The following is a 17,888-nucleotide window of genomic DNA, read 5'->3' as shown; positions in this document are numbered from 1 at the left end:
TCCAATACCTCTTTTTTTGTAAATTGCCCTGTCTTGAGTATGTTTTTATCAGCAGCGTGAAAAGGGACTAATACAGAACCTGTCTCCAAAAGGAGTCACATGAAAATGAAAATTCTGAGCTGCCCAGTTCCCTCTGTCAAAGTGCACAGGGCAGGTCTGCCTGTCAAAAGCACTACGTGTTCTATTGTGGACCTTCACGCATTAGCTCCTTCAACCACTGTCACCACGATTCAAGGACCTGAGCCGGAGTGGTCACTGGTACCTTACATCAATTACTATCTAAGTGAAAGAGGACTACCACGGCCTTATCATCTACAGTCTCAGAAGGAATATAGCTCACTTCATGGATACCTCATGGCAGCGAATTTTAAGAGTTGACTAATTCTTTTTTTTTTTTTTTTTTTGAGATGGAGTCTCACTCTGTCGCCCAGACTGGAGTGCAGTGGCACAATCTGGGCTCACTGCAAGCTCCACCTCCCGGGTTCACACCATTCTCCTGCCTCAGCCTCCTGAGTAGCTGGGTCTACAGGCGCCCGCCACCTTGCCTGGCTAATTTTTTTAAAATTTATTTTTAGTAGAGACGGGGTTCACCATGTTAGCCAGGATGGTCTCGATCTCCTGACCTTGTGATCCGCCTGCCTCGGCCTCCCAAAGTGCTGGGATTATAGGCGTGAGCCACCACACCGGCCCTAGGGTTGATTAATTCTTAAGGTGGGTGGGTTCTAAGGAGTATTTGACTTACCTGTAGGAAAATTTGGCAGATTTCAGGCACCAGGGATGACCTGAAAGATTTTGATACAACAGTAGCAAGGGAGATGAAAGGATCACAACAGAACCTTCAACGTAGAAAAAGCAAAGATGGGCATGAGTTTATGGCTGGGAGCTAGTGCCGTGTGTAGGTGGTGGCCTGGGCCCGTGGGTTAAATGTACCAGGAAGATGGCCCATTCCTTTCCTTCTCCCAAATTTCTCAGCAGTTAGATGCTCACTCGTTGGAGTTAAGAAATCAGGGAGGACAAGTTTGCCTCTAGGCTTTTCAGTAACACACGCTGTAGGTTGTCAGACAGTACAGCCGTGAAAAGCAGGTTTTAACATGTTGGGGACAGTTCAAAGTGGGATGCACAGAATAAACCCTGCTTAGGAGGACAGGCCCAGGGGAGGCCCATGTGCAGAGAGGTGGTGAGTCGTTGGGAAGATACTAGGAACTATGGCAGTTGTATTAGTCAGTGTTCTCCAGAGGGACAGAACTGATAGGATATATGTATATAGGAAAGGGAAAAATAATAAATTTAGGGGGAATAATTTAGGGAGAATTGGCTCACACAATTACAAGGCAAAGTCCCACAGTAGGCCGTCTGCAAGCAGGGGAAAGAGAAGTTGGTGGTGGCTCAACTGCATATGGGCTGCTTGTTGCAGGCGTAACAGCCACCTTTACCAGCCTCCTTATAGGGACCAGGAGCTCAAATCCCACTGCCTCTTCAGATTAGCTAAAGATTTGGTGTTAGAACATTAACATATGAATGGAAAATGTTGTTCTGTAAAATGTTGTCAGTAACACTGACTCTGAGCTTAACATTCGTGTGCCTCTAGAAAACCTAGTTGCCGTTTTTCCTTTAACTAATCGAAGGATCTTTTTGTGTGAAGAAGAGAAGGGAGAAGAAAAGGAAAAAGGAAGGAAGAGAAAATAGGGAGGAGGTGGGAAATGAAGCTTGTTTTAGTTTGTAAACGAGAGGACAGGCAAGTATGAAAGCCTGGGGATTCAAGCCTTCTCTCTGGGAGATTTGAAAGCAATGGAAAGAAAAGAGGATGTCATCATAACTTGTCTGGACACACAATCAGATAAAGCCAGGGCCCACCTCCAGCTTGCAAGTACCTGGCTGAAATGTCCTGCAGGTCAGTAAAGATTACTCAGAAAATGTGTCAGCAGAGCCAGCTCATCAACTGTGTAGATCGTGGTTCTGATGTGGGAAAAGGTGAAGGTTTAAGAGGGCGAAAGGTTTAAGTCTCACTGGTTAGCTAAGAGTTCCTTAAATCTAGAATAAAATAAAGATGTGCTGGCTGATGGCTCAAGAATTGAACCTCCTCTATAATTCTATAAAGTAATTACATGAAGTAACGACAGAAATCTGAATGGGGATGTCTGCAAAAAGGGAGTGGGCGGTGAGATCTTTGCTCCCCTTTGCTGACAATCCACTTGCATTCATGGCGACCTGGTCTTTACAGCTCCTTGGTTTGTCTTAAAGGATCAGCGGGAAGAGATCTGGAGTGTGGATAGTCATCACCAGGTGCCTTTCTTCTGGTAAATTTTGCAGAATTGTTATGAAATAGTTGAAAGAGAAGGTAAAAATATTCAAATTCAGTGATGCATATCATTTTTTGCTACTTGAATTTAGGGAAGATCACGGAAAAGGAAACTTGCGAATGGAGTCTGAAGGAATGCAAGTCTGGGAAGCAAATGACTTTTGAACTGAGGCAAGTTGGCTCTGTGTATATTCTCTGTATATTACAGATGGTAATCTGCCAATCTGGCCAATGACAAGAAGCAAAACATTAGTTCTTGTACAATGAAAACAGCTGCAGCAAAAATTCTCAGGACTTCCTTCTTTTATGGAAATATCATAAAGATACAAGTTGCAAAGTATCTTTCTATACTGCCTTTAATATCCCACTTTTATTTGTCCAGTGAGTCTTTCAAAGTTTTAAGCCCAAATGAAAATGTGGCCGTTTGTCAAAGTACCCCTGTTCTCCCCACCTTTTCTTTTGTAATTCAATTCCTTTTCTTCAGGAAATTGCTGTGTATTGGTTTTCAAATATTTTGCAATGTGTTTGTCCTGTCCATAACTAGAATGGAGCTGTTTTCCCCAAACCTGAGTTTCTGTTTACACCCACCTCCAAAGCTGTCTGAAGCAGGGCTCCACACCCAGTTTTGTCTGACCTCAGTTTCCTTTTTGTTTCCTTGGATTTCCCTTTATTTTTCCCCCTTAAGCCTTTCCTGGCTTTCCAGATTCTTCTTCCAGCCCCGACGACTGTGTCTCAAGGGTCTGTAATGGGGAGCATCGCTTTGCTTTCATTCCTACCTATTCAAGTGCTGGTCGGGCCTGGTGAGGTGGTGGGTGCAGAATCCTGCTGGAGGCAGCTCTTAGCCCTTTGGAACGATGGCTTTTACCCCACTTCTTCTCCTTCCCCTTCCACAGAAAGACTTTAGTTATGGTTATTAGTGTGACGGGCAATAATAATACCATTATACCGGTAAGGATGATATAAGTGGGTTCAGGAGGTAGAGGGTATGAGCAATTTGGATGAAAGGAGACAGCTGACGAGGAATGAAAACCTTCCCTGTGCAGATACGAGAGAACATGAGCCTAGGGACAGCAAAAGAGCCTTGAGTGATGGCAATAACAATGTGGAATCTCAAGTTGCAGGCCTGAATAAATATGTGGCAATGTGCAGAGACCATGAGCAGATGCAAAGAGACATTTATAATTGCGTTGGATTGTTCCTTCATTGCAGAGGAAAGCATGTTTAAATAATAATTTAAAAAAGCTCTTGAGACTCCTTCTTGGCTCTTTAATTATTAGAGTCTTTGTAAGAGTGTAGAAGGTTGCCTTCTCTGACAATGTTAAATTTATAAATTTCACTGCTGGGAAACTTAAAGATTTTTCTCAGCCTTTAAAAAAGATAGCAGTGAGGATCACATTGTGTTAGCATTTGCCTTTAAAATACAATTCAGCAAGTGCATGGGCATGTTTGGGTTAAGAAGCTGTCGTACCTGTATGATCTACTAAGTATTTTTCATAAAATTAAGAGAGAAGAAGATTGAAGGGGCTGGGGAGAGGGGAGTTTCTGCCCTTTATTAGAGTGAGCATATATATAATTTATCTTCCATACCTGTTCATCCTTTAAAACATTTTATTTTTAAATAATTTCTAACTTACAAAACCTAGGTAAGTATGAAGCACTCACATATCTCCTTGACCCAGTGTGGTAAGATGAATAATAGCCCCCAGTGATGTTCGGGTTCTAATTCCTGGATATTACCTTACACAGCTAAAGGGACTCTGCTGGTGTGCTCATGCCAAGAATCCCAAGATGGGGAAAATCCCCTGGGTGGACTCTAGATGTAGTTAAAATGGCCTTATTAGCAGGTGGCAGAGGGAGATTTGAGACAGATGAGGAGAAGGCAATGTGACCTCAGAAGCTGAGGTCGGATCGATGCACCTGGAAGATGAAGGAAGGGGCCATAAGCCAAGGAATGCTAGAGCCATTCGACACTGAAAAGGCAAGAGAACAGATTCTCCACTTCATGCCTCTAGAAGGCAGTCCAGCCCTGCTGACCCTTGACTTTGTTCCACTGAAACAGGCTTCAGACTTCTTATCTCAAGAGCCGTATGAGAATACATCTGTGACTGGGCGCAGTGGCTCACGCCTGTAATCCCAGCACTTTGGAAGGCCAAGGCAGATGGATCATATGAGGTCAGGAGTTTGAGACCAGCCTGGTCAACATGGCGAAACCCTGCCTCTACTAATACTATAAAACTTAGCCGGGTGTGGTGGCATGTGCCTAAAGTCCCAGCTACTCTGGAGGCTGATGTGGGAGAATCACTTGAACCCCGAAGGTGGAGATTACAGTGAGCTGAGATTGTGCCACTGTACTTTAGCTTAGGCAACAGAGTGAAACTGTGCCTCAAAAAAAAAAAAAAAAAAAGGAGACTATATTTGTTTTAAACCACTACATATGTGGTAATTTGTCATCACAGCAGAAGAAAACTAATAAATCCGGATTCACCAATTTTTAATGTTTTGCAACATTTGCTTTTTCATTCTCTTGTTCTTTCTCCTCTCTCTTTCTGTGCAGTTTATTATTATCATTATCATAAAATTATTATTATCACAAACCATTTGAGGGTGGTAAGCCAGGATATTTTCCATAGTGAAAAGAGGAATGACACTAAGTATAAGCCAGGACTGTCTTAGGAAAACCAGAATCCTAGTCAACCCCAGTGCTATTCTTGGATTTCTACCACCGGGACCAAACAGAGACCTTGTCCCAGCCGCATGAACCCATGCTTCCAAGTTCTGCTAGCCAAGGGCTCTGCACATTTCTCTCGCGGGATCTGCAGGCACACGCGCTCCTCAGTCTACATTGGCTAAGTGCCTACACATCTCTATGCTCTGGCCCAGACCTCATGCTCCAGCCTGATCTTGCATCATTTTATCTGGGTGTCTTGGTTTTCTGAACAATCCAGCTGCTTCTCCCTGCAGTCTCCCATTCACCCCTGCTCGTCTGCCTACCTGGCTAACATCTCCTCACCCACTGGGCCTAAACCTAGATTTCATTCCCACTTGGAAAGCCCACCTCTGCACCCCCAGTTTCCACCCCACTAGCACAGGGGTGCAGCTCCTCCTGCTTTCTGCACTCCCATCCCCTTGTGCTTTTTGTAACATCTATCACAATCGCAATGACTTGGTCATTTGTGTGCGTGGCACTCTGGTGAGATGGAATTTTAAAAAATTGCTGAGCTCCTGAAAATCCGGGGGTGGGCAGCAGGTCACTGTGAAGCAGATCTTCCTAATTATGGGAAAAACATCATTTGACTTCCTTCTGTTTGCCTTGTGGGGGTGATGCAAGCAACTCTCTTGACTGGGCAAGTGAGAGGAGCTGACTCCCTGCATCATCTTTTCATTTTCTTTTTCTCTGTCTTCACAAAGGCTGTTCTTCTCTTGGGAATCCATAATGCTGGGAAAAGGAGGCAGAGATTGCCATAAGGAACATGAGGATGTTTCTGGAGGGAAAAATTAAGACCCTTACAACAGCCTCTGTTTTTAAGTGAGAGACCCTGGAGCAGATGAGTTCTGATGGTAGGCCCCCAGGAAGGTGGGAGATACTGAGCTGGCATAATTTTTAAAAATCACCAGTCACGATTTGGCCTGAAACTGGACCTATGCATGGGCCCGGCCACTTGGACCTGGATTCATGCTTGGGGGATCAATGACTGGGTGCACGAGTGTGAAATAAGAGAGATGTTGTGACCTCGGGGTCCAAGGCTGGGGGCTCACCGCATGGGAGGGGCTAATGCTAGACTTTGTGGGTAAAAGGACATGTGGGTGCTGATGTGTTTAACTGGGAAATGTGAGTGTTACGATATATTTGTGCCCCCACCTAGTAGATCATACCAGATGGATGTGCGTACTCGCACAACAGACTGAACTTATCTTCAGGGCAGCGACTGCCCTTACTTGCTTGAGACACCTCCTAGTCCTAGTAGGTGATGCTAGGGATGGTGCTTTGTTAAATGAATGACTGGAATGACATTTTATCAAGTTGAAAATACCCATTCAAACATTAGCTTCTCCACTGAACTTCACAACTAACCTAACTACCTGCACTCAGTTCAGTAAATATGCAGGAAATCTATCCAACTTTCTGTCTATGTATGTGCGTGTGCATATATTAGAGTCTCCGTGTATATAAATATCTGTTTTCAGTATTATTTTTAAGTCCCTCATATTTTATTTCACTATTTTTCTCCTGTCAACTTGACCTGCATCTCTACCGGACGACCAGTTCCTTAATGAGGCCATGCTGTTCTTTTTCTAAATATTGCACTGCTTCACAACAGTTTCACGTAAAAACCTCTTATTTTAATGGAAAAATTAAATGTCCAAGACTTCACCTCCCTCCCTCTCCATAGAACTGTATTCTCAGTGTCTTTTAAGAAAATAGATGCAAGCTCTGAAGCTGCAAGGGGTTCATGGGTCATTGTTTGGGAAGCACCATTTCAGAGGAACACCTTGTAGAATTCTCTATTTTGGGACCGCCCTTCGCGTGAGGAGACTTGGCAACAGCTTCCACCATGTAGTGTTGGCTGCATGGGAACTCCACCCCCAATACCTTCTTTTTAGCTGGGAAAAAATCTTTCGCTCCATAATTAGAAAAAAGAAAAAAGTCCCTAGCCTACATTTGCTCTCTGTTGTAGATGACTGCCGTGCTGTGCTGGCATGACAGGAGTTGCTCGTTAGTGGGCACAGGGATGACCCCTTCATGAAAGAGATATTGAAGCCCCAGGAGGGAAAAAATGAGCTGAGAAAAGAAACGGGGTGGTGCTGTGGACGGAGTTCACCAGGTTCACAGTCCTGAGCAGGGCGAGGGCTGTTTCTCCCACGCCGAATGCTTCATCCTTGTTTTTGGTGGACTGACGTGGAAGTTTGCATCAAATAGGCTTACTTAGTAAGAACTGACCTTGATCTTTTTCCAGGACCACAGTGGAAATTTTCAATAGGAAAATGTCTGTTTAATAAGTATACTTTGTAAACATTAAATCAAATTCACCAAAAGTTTCTTTTATTTGTGTGCAGCTTTGCACAATAAGTTCCATCTGGGAAAAGCCACATTGTCTGGAGGTGGGAGTGAATTTCTTCTATTTTCTTCCCAGGAAAGTCTGTGAAATCACCAATCTCTGGTTCTCTTCACCAGAAACATTAAACTTCAAGAAGTGTCTGGGGGAGGTGGGACTCCTGTAATGAATAGTTTGCAGTTTCTGTGTGAGTATTCAACGTTCAATACCATGAACCTACTTTTTAGCCAGAGAGAGCCTACTGGCAAGTAGAGAGCCCTGAAGCATGTTAATGATCTAAAGTTAATGTTTCCACGTTGCAATAGCGTTTAATTCTTCATATGTGTTGTCAGGAAATGCTAGCCTCTGAGGGTGGGTTACACTCCTTTTCACAGCATAAAGGGCACATCAGGTGGGAGGAGGATCATGAAGAGCATCCAGGAAGCGGCCTCTTCAAGGAGAACCCCTGTGTAAAAAAAGAAAAAACAGCAATCCCAAAGCACTAGCTGTAAGTGAAGCCGCAAGGAGCAGGTGCTGTTTCTCGGGTCTTATTTTCTCTGCATATTGGTAAAGAGAGTACTTTTGAGTTACAGCGATTCCACAGCATCATTCTCTTGGACTTATTTTGTTTTCCCAGTGACAGAAAAATATTCATATCCATATCCAGACTCACAAATGGAATCCAGAAATTTACTGGAGCCTGAGGAAAATGCTCTATGGTAATAGCCAGGCCTCCAATTGTGGGAAAGGCGAACATCTCTTTAGCGTATAAAAGGTTTAGTGGTGTTCGAGGCAGGAGTTGTGTTGTCTGTCCATTCCCCTTCTCTCTGATCCCACATACAGCCTCCCCATATGGTGAGGGTATTTACACTAATATGTGAGCAAGTGGGGCCCTGGCCCACCTCAGAGGCCTGATCATTGCCACTTCTAATGCCCCGGGCACTCCATTCAGCCCAGAAGACTTAAGAGATGGGATAACCCATAGGGAATGTGCTATTTACATATGAATCCTGGTCTCTGAATTCTATCAAAGCTGTAAGAGTTGTTTCCCAAACATGTCACCTTGTGCTCAGCCACCTTATCCTCAAGTGACCAAGCCAAGGTCTTGCTCCTGATCCCAAGTCAGCCATCCTGAGGCTGACCTGCAGCCAAGGAGCGGCCAGGCCTTAGACCCATAGGGTGGCTGAACAACTGGACCCTTGTTGAGGGACTGTGACCTACTCAGTTACCCATGGGGAGGGACTTAGGAGTTTTCTAACATGTAATAAACACCCAGAGAACACCTCAGACTCTGTAAGCCCTGTTTAGATGTGCAGCCGCTTTTTATTCTTTAAAAAGTTTTTATTTATTATTATTACACATAATAGATGTACATATTTTCAGGGTACATGTGATAATTGAATACATTCATATAACGTGTAAAGATCAACTCAGTGTAATTGGGATATCCATCACCTGAAATTGTCTTTTCTTTATGCTAGGAACATTCTAATTATTATCTTCTAGCTATTTTGAAATATACAATAAATGAGTATTAACCAACTGCAGTTAACCTACGGAGATCACTTTTCTTCAAAAACATTTTCTTGACTTTTCTGTGTGTTTTATCTATTGTTGTACATTAATCTATTGCAAAATTTAGTGGTTTAAAGTCATATGATTTCTCTGGATTCTGTGGGTCTGGAATCCAGGCAGGATCAGAACCCCTGCTCCACTGTGTTCTCAGCTAGGCTGGCTGATTCACTGCATTCAGCTGAGTGTTCGGCAGAGCTGGAAGGTTCAAGCAGGCCTTACTCACATGTCTGGCACCTCAGCGTCCCCCTCTTTGTGTAACCAGCTTGGACTCCTCACAGCTTGCTGGTTTCTGGGCAGTCAGGCTTCTTGCATGGTGACTGGCTTCTAAGTAGGACACAGAAGGCTTGAAGTCTAGGCTTGGAACGGGTCCAACTTCACTACTGCTACATTTCACTGTTGAAAGCAAGGTAGGAGACCAGCCGAAATACAAGGGAGGAGAAAAAAGGCCCTACCTCTGGTCATGGGGCACAGCATGTACACAAAGAAAGGGAAGGAACTGAGGGCCACCATCTTGCTTGACTGGCTACCACCCAGTGCGTTTGTGTAACAATAAACCTCGCCAACCAAGGTATCTTGAGCACACCTCTATTCCTTGCAATTTGACAGTATCTGTCTAAGTCATTAGCTGCTTTAGCTGGTCATCCTTTCTCATGACCAACATCTATTCAACGGAGCCCTAATACATGCAAACATTCTGGGGAGGATCCGCCAGCCAAAAAAAGATCATGCTCTAGTTGGGGATACATGAATACAAAGATTTAAAAAAATTCTATGAGCTAACTTTTGAACAACAAAGCCTAAAAGTAGGGAAGGAATGAACAAAAAAAAAAAAAAAAAAAAAGAGGAGAATAAATTGAAAACATATAAAGTCAGAGTTTCCCGAGAGAAAGCTAGGAGGATATCTCATTGTTTATCTAATGTGTATTAGGGAAAGCTTTTTGAATTGCTTTTCAAGATAATGAATTTCTTAAGAGACCAAGAAGGTAGGACTCATTTCTTTTGAGGCTGATCGATACGAGTCTCACAGATTCAGTCACTTGCTGATTCTTGGTTCAGAGTGCCTTCTCAGGCTGGCCCTATTCTTGGCAGCGGGGGCACCCTGCGAGTAATACACGTTGTAACAGGTCCATTCTCACACGTTGTATTGGAAGTTCTGAAGGAAGGCACTTTTCTTCTGTTACGGACTTGGCTAAATCAATGGAAACTCCATACTCTTTGTCTTCATTCTTCTTTCCTCGCCACTTGCTGTAACATCCCAGATACACGAACCCACAGCCCACAAACAGCCCCGTGCCACCCACCAGGGGGAGATGAAAACAGCTCTGATGACACACTCCCTTAGCTCCTTCCCCCTCTCACCCCTGGGCTCACTTGTCACCAGCTACTTCCAGCTGAAATGCATGGCGCCTCTCAGCAGGTGAGTTCTTCTGGCTTTACTTGAGGGTGAGGGCTTTTTGGTTTATTTTGTTTTTGTTTTGAAGACCAGCTCCCGTCTGGTGGCCATATGTAGCCATCTGGGCTTCCCATAAACCACCATAATGACAAGGCAGGACTCATAAAATCATTTTCGTTTTCCATAGACGGGCTAATTTGAATTTAAGATATGGTGTGTTCAGCATGTTCAGAAGATGGGACCCTCAAGTCAAGTTAACCTACTGTTAGATTTTTCTGCCATTCATCCACCCCGGGAGATCTCTCTGCTCCTGACCCTTTCAGCACCTCCTTGTCCCTGTGGTCCTAATTTGGGGGTAAGACTTGGCTCCCTCCAGGCTGTCTATCAATCATTTTTGCTCCTTATGCAAACACAGACAGTTTTGTCATTATTCTAAAAATAAGTGCTTTTAAGGAGGCTGGGAACCAGTTTCTCTTGTTCTGTTCTATAGCCATTTTTACTTGTAGTGGCAATAACCAGCCAAGCCTACTGTTTTTCAATGTGGTAATATGGTTCTCTCTCTGATATAAACAACTCACCTTTTGGCCTTGCAGTTTACTCGCCGGGGAGCATGATTATTTTCTTTATTGCCTTGTAAAATAGCTTGCCTGTCACATTATAGCTTAATTGGGAACACAAAATAATAAATAATTTAAAACAAGGAAAATTGCTGTCAATATGGGGAGCTGAATAAAAACACGGCCTGGCATACGTCCCTCCGGTGTCACTCAAGGGTTCTAGAACACAGGGCTTTAAATCATATTTGGCATCAAGCACGCCTTTGAAACTTTTCTGAACTTGTTTTTGCCTCCAATTTCCCAATGAAAATGGTTCAAATTATTTTGGTTTTTTTTCCAAAGCAGATTGAACCTTTCTTGTCATCAGATTTGTCCAACAGAAAGGATATTAATATTGCTCACCGTTGACCCATCTGTAAAAGGGGGGACAGAATAGTAACTGCATGTCTGGGTGGCTGAAAGGACTGACAGGAGGAAATCCATGTAAAGTGCTGAACAGAAGGCCTGGCACAGAGTAAAGACTGCAGAGATGTGAAGAATAGAGAAAGTCTGGTGCTTTTTTACACACATAAACATTCGGATGCAAATAGAACCAATGCCCTTCCCTGAAAAGATGGGTTTGACCACTTAAAGAGCTTACCTCTGGGGAAAGGAAGGAAGGGTGTGGAGTGGGATATGGTCCCTTTCTCGTTATTTACTCTGTGATGGCTGATTTCATGTGTCAACTAAAATTATGGGTAGGCTATGGTGCCCAGCTGTTTGGTCAAACTCTAGTCTAGATATTGCTGTGAATGTAGTTTTTAGATGTGATTAACAATCACATTCAGCTGGCTTTGAGAAAAGCAGATTACCCTTTACAAGCTAGGCCCCTTCCTATCAGTTGAAGACCTTAGGAGCAAACACTGAGGTTTCCTGGAGACCAGGAATTTTGCCTTAAGACTGCAGCATAAAAACCCTGCGTGAGTTCCCAGCCTGCTGGCTGCCCTTCAGATTTGGACTCAGGACTGCAACATCAATGCTTACCTGAATTTCCAGCCTGCTGGCTTGCTCTACAGATTTCAGATTTCCAGCCCCCACAATCCCATGAGCCAATTCTTTAAAATACATCTCTCTGCAGATATAGATATATACATATACATCCTATTGGTTCTATTTTTCTGAAGAATCTTGACTAATCTGCTACCCTTTTGTTCTATTTGAATTTATTTTTAACCATATTATTTCATAAAAGAAGATATTGGATTTCAGGGTACAGATGGACGTGGGGCAAACTCTTTGATACCTCCTCATTCAATCTCTGAGCCATGCAATCATGGGGACTGCTAGTGACACAGACAGTTTAGAAGCCACTGGAGTATGTCACCTTGTGGCTTCCAGCCAGGCATGTGCTAACTAGACTCTAATTCCAAGAGTTGCTGTTGGCTCCCAAATTGTGTCAGTTGTCAAAATTTAAAACACCTTTTAGTGATAATCTGGGGCCTATCATATATCATCAGGAAATCATTAAATTGCTGTAGTGTAATATGTGATATTGTCTATACAAGCACTTAATCTTCTGAAATGCAGAGATGATTTTGGGGTCTCCTAAGCAACTGTTTAATCTGAGTCACGAGTAGGGATAGATCTAGCCACTTAAGAGCTGTCTCATTCTGGCAAATCCCCTACCTTTCTGGGCCTCATTTGTTCTTGAAAATGAGAAAGGTAGAAGTAAATTGTCTTTTAAATTTACTCTCAAGTTCCACTAAGTAAAAAGCCCCATGAATATTGCACTGCCTGGTTCAGCTGCTGTCATACACCCTTTGCAGCCAAAACCAACTTTTTTCCTAGGAGCTTAGGCTCATGGGACTCACTTTGAGAAAGACAATGGGACATTGGCCCCAGCAATGGTTCATTAGTCCAACATTAAGTGGGAAAACAGAAGAGTCCTAAGGTTGGGGAACTTAGAAAAATGCCAAAATGTTGAACATGAGCAAAGTACAGATTAAGAGGAAAGCTTCATGTAAGAGGAAGATAGATTTCTAGACATCAAATGCCAGCATGATGCATAATTGGCAGTCTGTGCCTTGATCTGATGAACTTTGCTGATTGACACCATTATGTTGGAATCTACGGTATGGCTCCTACCTCCATTCTGTGACTGTTTTGTTTTAGGCACATGCATGCATTATTTTACTGAATCTTTACAACCAAGCTATGAGGTTGGTATTATTTTCCCATTTTTTTCCAAGTGATGATAGGTACTGAGGATCAGATTGTTAAGTAACTTTCCTAGGGCCAGATTATTAAACTGGTAAGTGGTGGAGCTAAGATTCTGTTTTTTGCAACCCCAAAAATCCATAGATATTCCTTTGTACATCTGTGTTATGAATGATTGCAAAAAATGAATGAGTGAATGCATAATTTGATTAGCTTGTTTGATAATTTATAGCAATAAATTACCCCATTCTTTGTATAACACATTTTACAATAATTTTCAGAACTGTACTTACATGGATGAGGAGGTAGTCCCCAAAATGTGAAACTTTGGTATTGCAGGTTCTCTGAGGCCAGAAAGCACGCAGAGCCAATGTTGTCTTTTTGAGTCTGAGAATTTGGTCAAACAAGGGGTGTTGTCAGAGACATCACAGGGCCACCCATACATAAATGGTCATTATTCTAAATTCTTTGTTCTGGGAATCGATGGTGAAAATCTCACCCTTGAGTGTCAAGCTGTCACACTGGGTAGATGAGATAAGTCACATATACTTGCGTCATTGCAATTGTCTCATAGTTAGTCATGCATGCTTGTTTTTAGGAATAGGTATTTGACGAAAGAATTCATGACCACAGGGCCCAACTCAGGAGTAGGCAGGCAGAGGCCGAGGTGCTGCAAACAGAGGGACCTCATGGCCATACCAATGGGAAAAAACAAAGTACTCCCAGCCCTCTCCCCCACCCAATATCCTCCTCCTCTTCTTCTACTGAGAAAGCCTCTTTCTGAGAGATACAGGAGGGATGTTGTCTCTAAAGAGTCATTGTTAAATTACATAATTTTTCCTAGGACAACACAGGATTGTGAGGAGTGAGTTGAACAGTGTCTTAGTCTGCTGTGTGCTGCTATAACAGAATATCTGAAACCAGGCAATTTACAGTGAGCAGAAATGTATTGGTTTATAGTCCAAAAGCTGGGAAGGCCAATAGTAAGGTGTCACCATCTGGCAAGGGCCTTCTTGCTGCGTCATCACATGGCAGAAGGTGAGAAGGTGAGAGAGGGGCTGGGGAACTAAACTCACCCTTTTATACCAGCACAAATCCCAACCATGAGGGGGAGCCCTGCATGGCCTTATCACCTCTTAAAAGTCCCACTTTCTAATACAGCTTAAATTTCAACATGAATCTGGGAGGGGACAAACATTCAAACCATAGCAGGCACCTTCCATTCTAGACTTTTGTTAGCATGGATTATTTGATCGAATTTTATTATGGAATTATACCGAGACAAGGGCCCTAATGATTAACTGGGTACAGTGTCGCGGGTGGAGCAGAAGAGCTGGGCAGCAGCAGAGAGCAGCATTAGGCCAGTCCAGTGCGCCAGTCGGGAGCTGGGCAAGAATAGCCCAGAGTGTGCACAGATCCTTGGGCTTTCCCAAACAGGAAACCTGGGCATTCAATACTTTGGATAGTTTGAGGGGAGTGGCAAACTAACGCAAAATATGTTAAAAATTTGAACTTGATATCCATTAGAAGCATAGTAATCCTAGTTTTGAAAAACTTCAATCAAAATCATTCAGGTTTTTTAACAAGTTCTAGAAATACATTTTCTAAATGAAATATGAATTGGATGTAATACAGAAATGGCAACCACATGCCTCATCTCTTCCCATCTGCTGGGTTTTCTGCAGCGTGATGTGGTAGAATGAAGCCTGGAAGAAGTGTCTTGGGTCATGAGTCCCCCACTCACTTGCTGTGTGGTCTTGGGCAAGTTTCATTTCTTTGAGGCTTGATGCCCTCATCTGTAAAATGAGGAGAGTGAATGGATGATTTTTCAGTTTTTTTCTAGGTCTAAAACTCTGTGATTCTTCCAGAAGTTTTTTTGTTTGCTTGCTTTGTCCTCTGCATTCTATTTCAATAGGAAAAGGGGAAGAGGAAAAGCAGAAAGAAAGAGCAAAAATAAAAACTTAAAAGAGATCCAAATATTAAATAAGCCTCAATCAAGTATCAAGCACCCTAGAATGAATAATGAGAAATTACTAATTTCTGATTAATTACATTTATTAATCCTGATCATAATGTAGGAAATACACAGTGTTACCGTCACCATTTCACAGGTGTGGACTCCAAGGTTAAACATTTGACCAAGGTTAAGTAGATGTCTTAGTCTATTTGGAGAGCTATGATAGAATACTTTGAAGTGGATGGCTCAGGAAAAACAAACTTATTTGTCGTCATTCTGGAGACTGGAAGTCCAGGATCAGGGTGCCAGCACAATTGGGTTCTGACGAGGGCCCACGTTCTGACTTGCAGGTGGCCTTCTCGCTGTGTTCTCCACTTCACATGGTGGACAGTTCAAGGGATCTCTCTGGGGCCCCTTTTATTAGGGCACTTACGTGATTTTGAGGGCTCTGCCCTCATGAGCCACTCACCTCCCAAAGGCCCCATCTATTCATACTATCTTATTGGCTATTAGGTCTTAGCATATGAATTTGGGTGGGGGACATAAACATTCCTTCTGTAGCAGTAGTTAAAGTGATCATTTAACACAAATGGGGTGACTTCAGAATGCGTCTTCTTTCCCACACTGTCTTTGCCACACTGTCTCCCGAAAGGGGTAGAAAAAAAGAGGAATAAAGTTAGACAGTGGGAGTGGAGAGGGAAGAAGAGACGTTGAAAGATCAGAGGAGACGCATGTGACACGGACTACTCACAGTGATTCCAGCAATTGCTACACAGAAGCCTCCCACACAATGGTCGTAACCTTGGTTCTCATCCACTGCGTGGGAAAGCTGCAACATGCTCCCCGCTGGCCAACGGTGGTTCATCCAGGGTGACTCTCAGCAGAGAGGTGTGCGTGCTGGGTCCAGCAGCGTCCACCAGGGACACATGTGGAGTTTCATAACAGTGTCTGGGTACCTCTGATGTCCTGGCTGGAGAAAGTTTAGAGACATAGCAAGGGAGACAGATGGATTAGGGAAGTGGGGGAGGACCAGACAGGTCTTCATTTCCCTACTCCTCTCCGTTATATGTCTCTAAAATTAACACTGCAAGAACTATGCTAAGAAGCAAGCTTTTATATTATAAGGATTAGAGCCATCAAATCAACCTTGTGCACATGGCGCTTCCATCACCTCAGGCTGTGACCTCTCATAGGTCTTGGTCCCCCAGGTTTGAGGAGATGAGTCCCCTTGGCTGAGGCATTTCTAACAGGGCTGGAGGATTTCTGCGGAAGTAGTTATGGGTGAGTCAGGACCTGGTGCTCATCCCTCTGAGTCAATAATGAGCCGATTTCTCAGTGGGTTAGGAACAAGTGGAGGTGGAGTCTTAAATAAGTGGCGAACCTGACCGCGAGCTCTCCCGGCACCTTCTCTCCAGGCAAGGAGGTTAATGCCAACGTGTTTCCTCAGTCCCAATTTGGGTCATTATATTTTTAATTATCTCTTAATTATCCCTATAGATTCAACAGGATACATTATCTTCCATTTCCTACCTTTAACTTGAAAGCACTGATGTGCTGCTCAGGCTGGTGACTAATGACCAAAGCCACATCTCCAAACCTTGCCTACCCTCTTCTCCACTCTCACGCATAATTCCCTCACCTTTTCTCATGACGTCTCTCTCTTGAGTCCTAAATAATGGCCTTAAATAAAGGCACATGCAGCCGGGCACAGGGACTGGTATTTGTAATCCCAGCACTTTGGGAGGCTGAGGTGGGTGGATCACTTGAGGCCAGGAGTTCGAGACCAGCCTGGCGAACGTGGCTAAACCCCTCTCTACAAAAATTAGCCGGGTTTGGTGGCTCATGCCTGTAATTCCAGCTACTTAGGAGGCTGAGACAGGAGAATCACTTGAACCTGGGAGGCAGAGGTTGCACTGAGCTGATATCGGGCCACTGCACTCCAGCCTAGTTGACAGAGTGAGACCCCATCTGAAAAAAAAAAAAAATTGGAAAAAAGAAAGAAAGAAAGAAAAGCAAATGTGACTGGGCGCGGTGGCTCATGCTTGTAATCCCAGCACTTTGGGAGGCCGAGGCGGGTAGATCACGAGGTCAGGAGATCGAGACCATCCTGGCTAATACGGTGAAACCCCGTCTCTACTAAAAATACAAAAAATGAGCCGGGCCTGGTGGCGGCGCCTGTGGTCCCAGCTACTCGGGAGGCTGAGGCAGGAGAATGGCGGGAACCCGGGAGGCGGAGCTTGCAGTGAGCCGAGATCGCGCCGCCGCACTCCAGCCTGGGAGACAGCGCGAGACTCCGTCTCAAAAAAAAAAAGAAAAAAGAAAAAAGAAAGGCAAATGGCAGGTGTTGATCTCCTTAATGAATTCATTTGCCTTTTGTTAGTTCCTGAAGAGAGGGAGACAGAGGTCACACAAAGAAAACTGGGAAGGGGAAGGCTGCGTGTCTCCTGCTCACCTCCCTGCGCCTGGAGGGAGCGGAATCGGGAATCCCTTATGAAAGGCGGCACCCCCGGGACTGGCTCCCAGCGCTGGGGCTGGAGGGGCCTCGGTGAATGGCTGCCCTCTGAATCCCCTCCGTGCTTGAACTCGGGCCCTCCTCTCCTCTTCACGTCTCCCTGGGAAAGCAATACCAGGCGGAAAGGGAGAGCACCTCTGCTATCCGTGCACGGGGATTCACCCAAACCCATAGCGTCCTGGCAGGAAGAGGCGAGCGCTGGGGTCCGGCCTGCTGGGAGGGAAGAATGGAGAAGGAGGAGGGAAGTCCAAGAAGCCTCACCCTCATAGCTCATTTTGGGACAGCCGGCCTGCCCTGCCACACAGAGGTGCTGGGAAAGTGTGTCCGCTGAGGGACGCTTAGGGAGACCGCTGGTCACCGAATGAG

The 17,888-nt window shown here is 44.2% G+C and overlaps 1 long non-coding RNA gene across 2 annotated transcripts; it reads right to left on the bottom strand.

The window, feature by feature from the left end:
- Positions 1 to 14,255: 14,255 nt before the first annotated feature.
- Positions 14,256 to 16,450, bottom strand: LOC119627534 (uncharacterized). Of its 2 annotated transcripts, none has more exons than XR_012092686.1 (3): positions 16,182 to 16,450; positions 15,762 to 15,980; positions 14,256 to 14,956 (listed from the first exon to the last, which is right to left on the bottom strand). It is a non-coding gene; the product is annotated as an uncharacterized lncRNA (long non-coding RNA). The 2 variants fall into 2 exon arrangements; XR_012092687.1 differs by lacking the exon at positions 14,256 to 14,956 and adding an exon at positions 15,072 to 15,648.
- Between the last annotated feature and the right edge of the window lie 1,438 nt (positions 16,451 to 17,888).

The sequence above is a fragment of the Chlorocebus sabaeus genome, chromosome 3, assembly GCF_047675955.1.
Source record: "Chlorocebus sabaeus isolate Y175 chromosome 3, mChlSab1.0.hap1, whole genome shotgun sequence".
Classification (NCBI taxonomy): Eukaryota; Metazoa; Chordata; class Mammalia; order Primates; family Cercopithecidae; genus Chlorocebus; species Chlorocebus sabaeus.
Note: the sequence above shows the minus strand (reverse complement) of the source record. Positions and strands in the feature narration are given on the sequence as shown.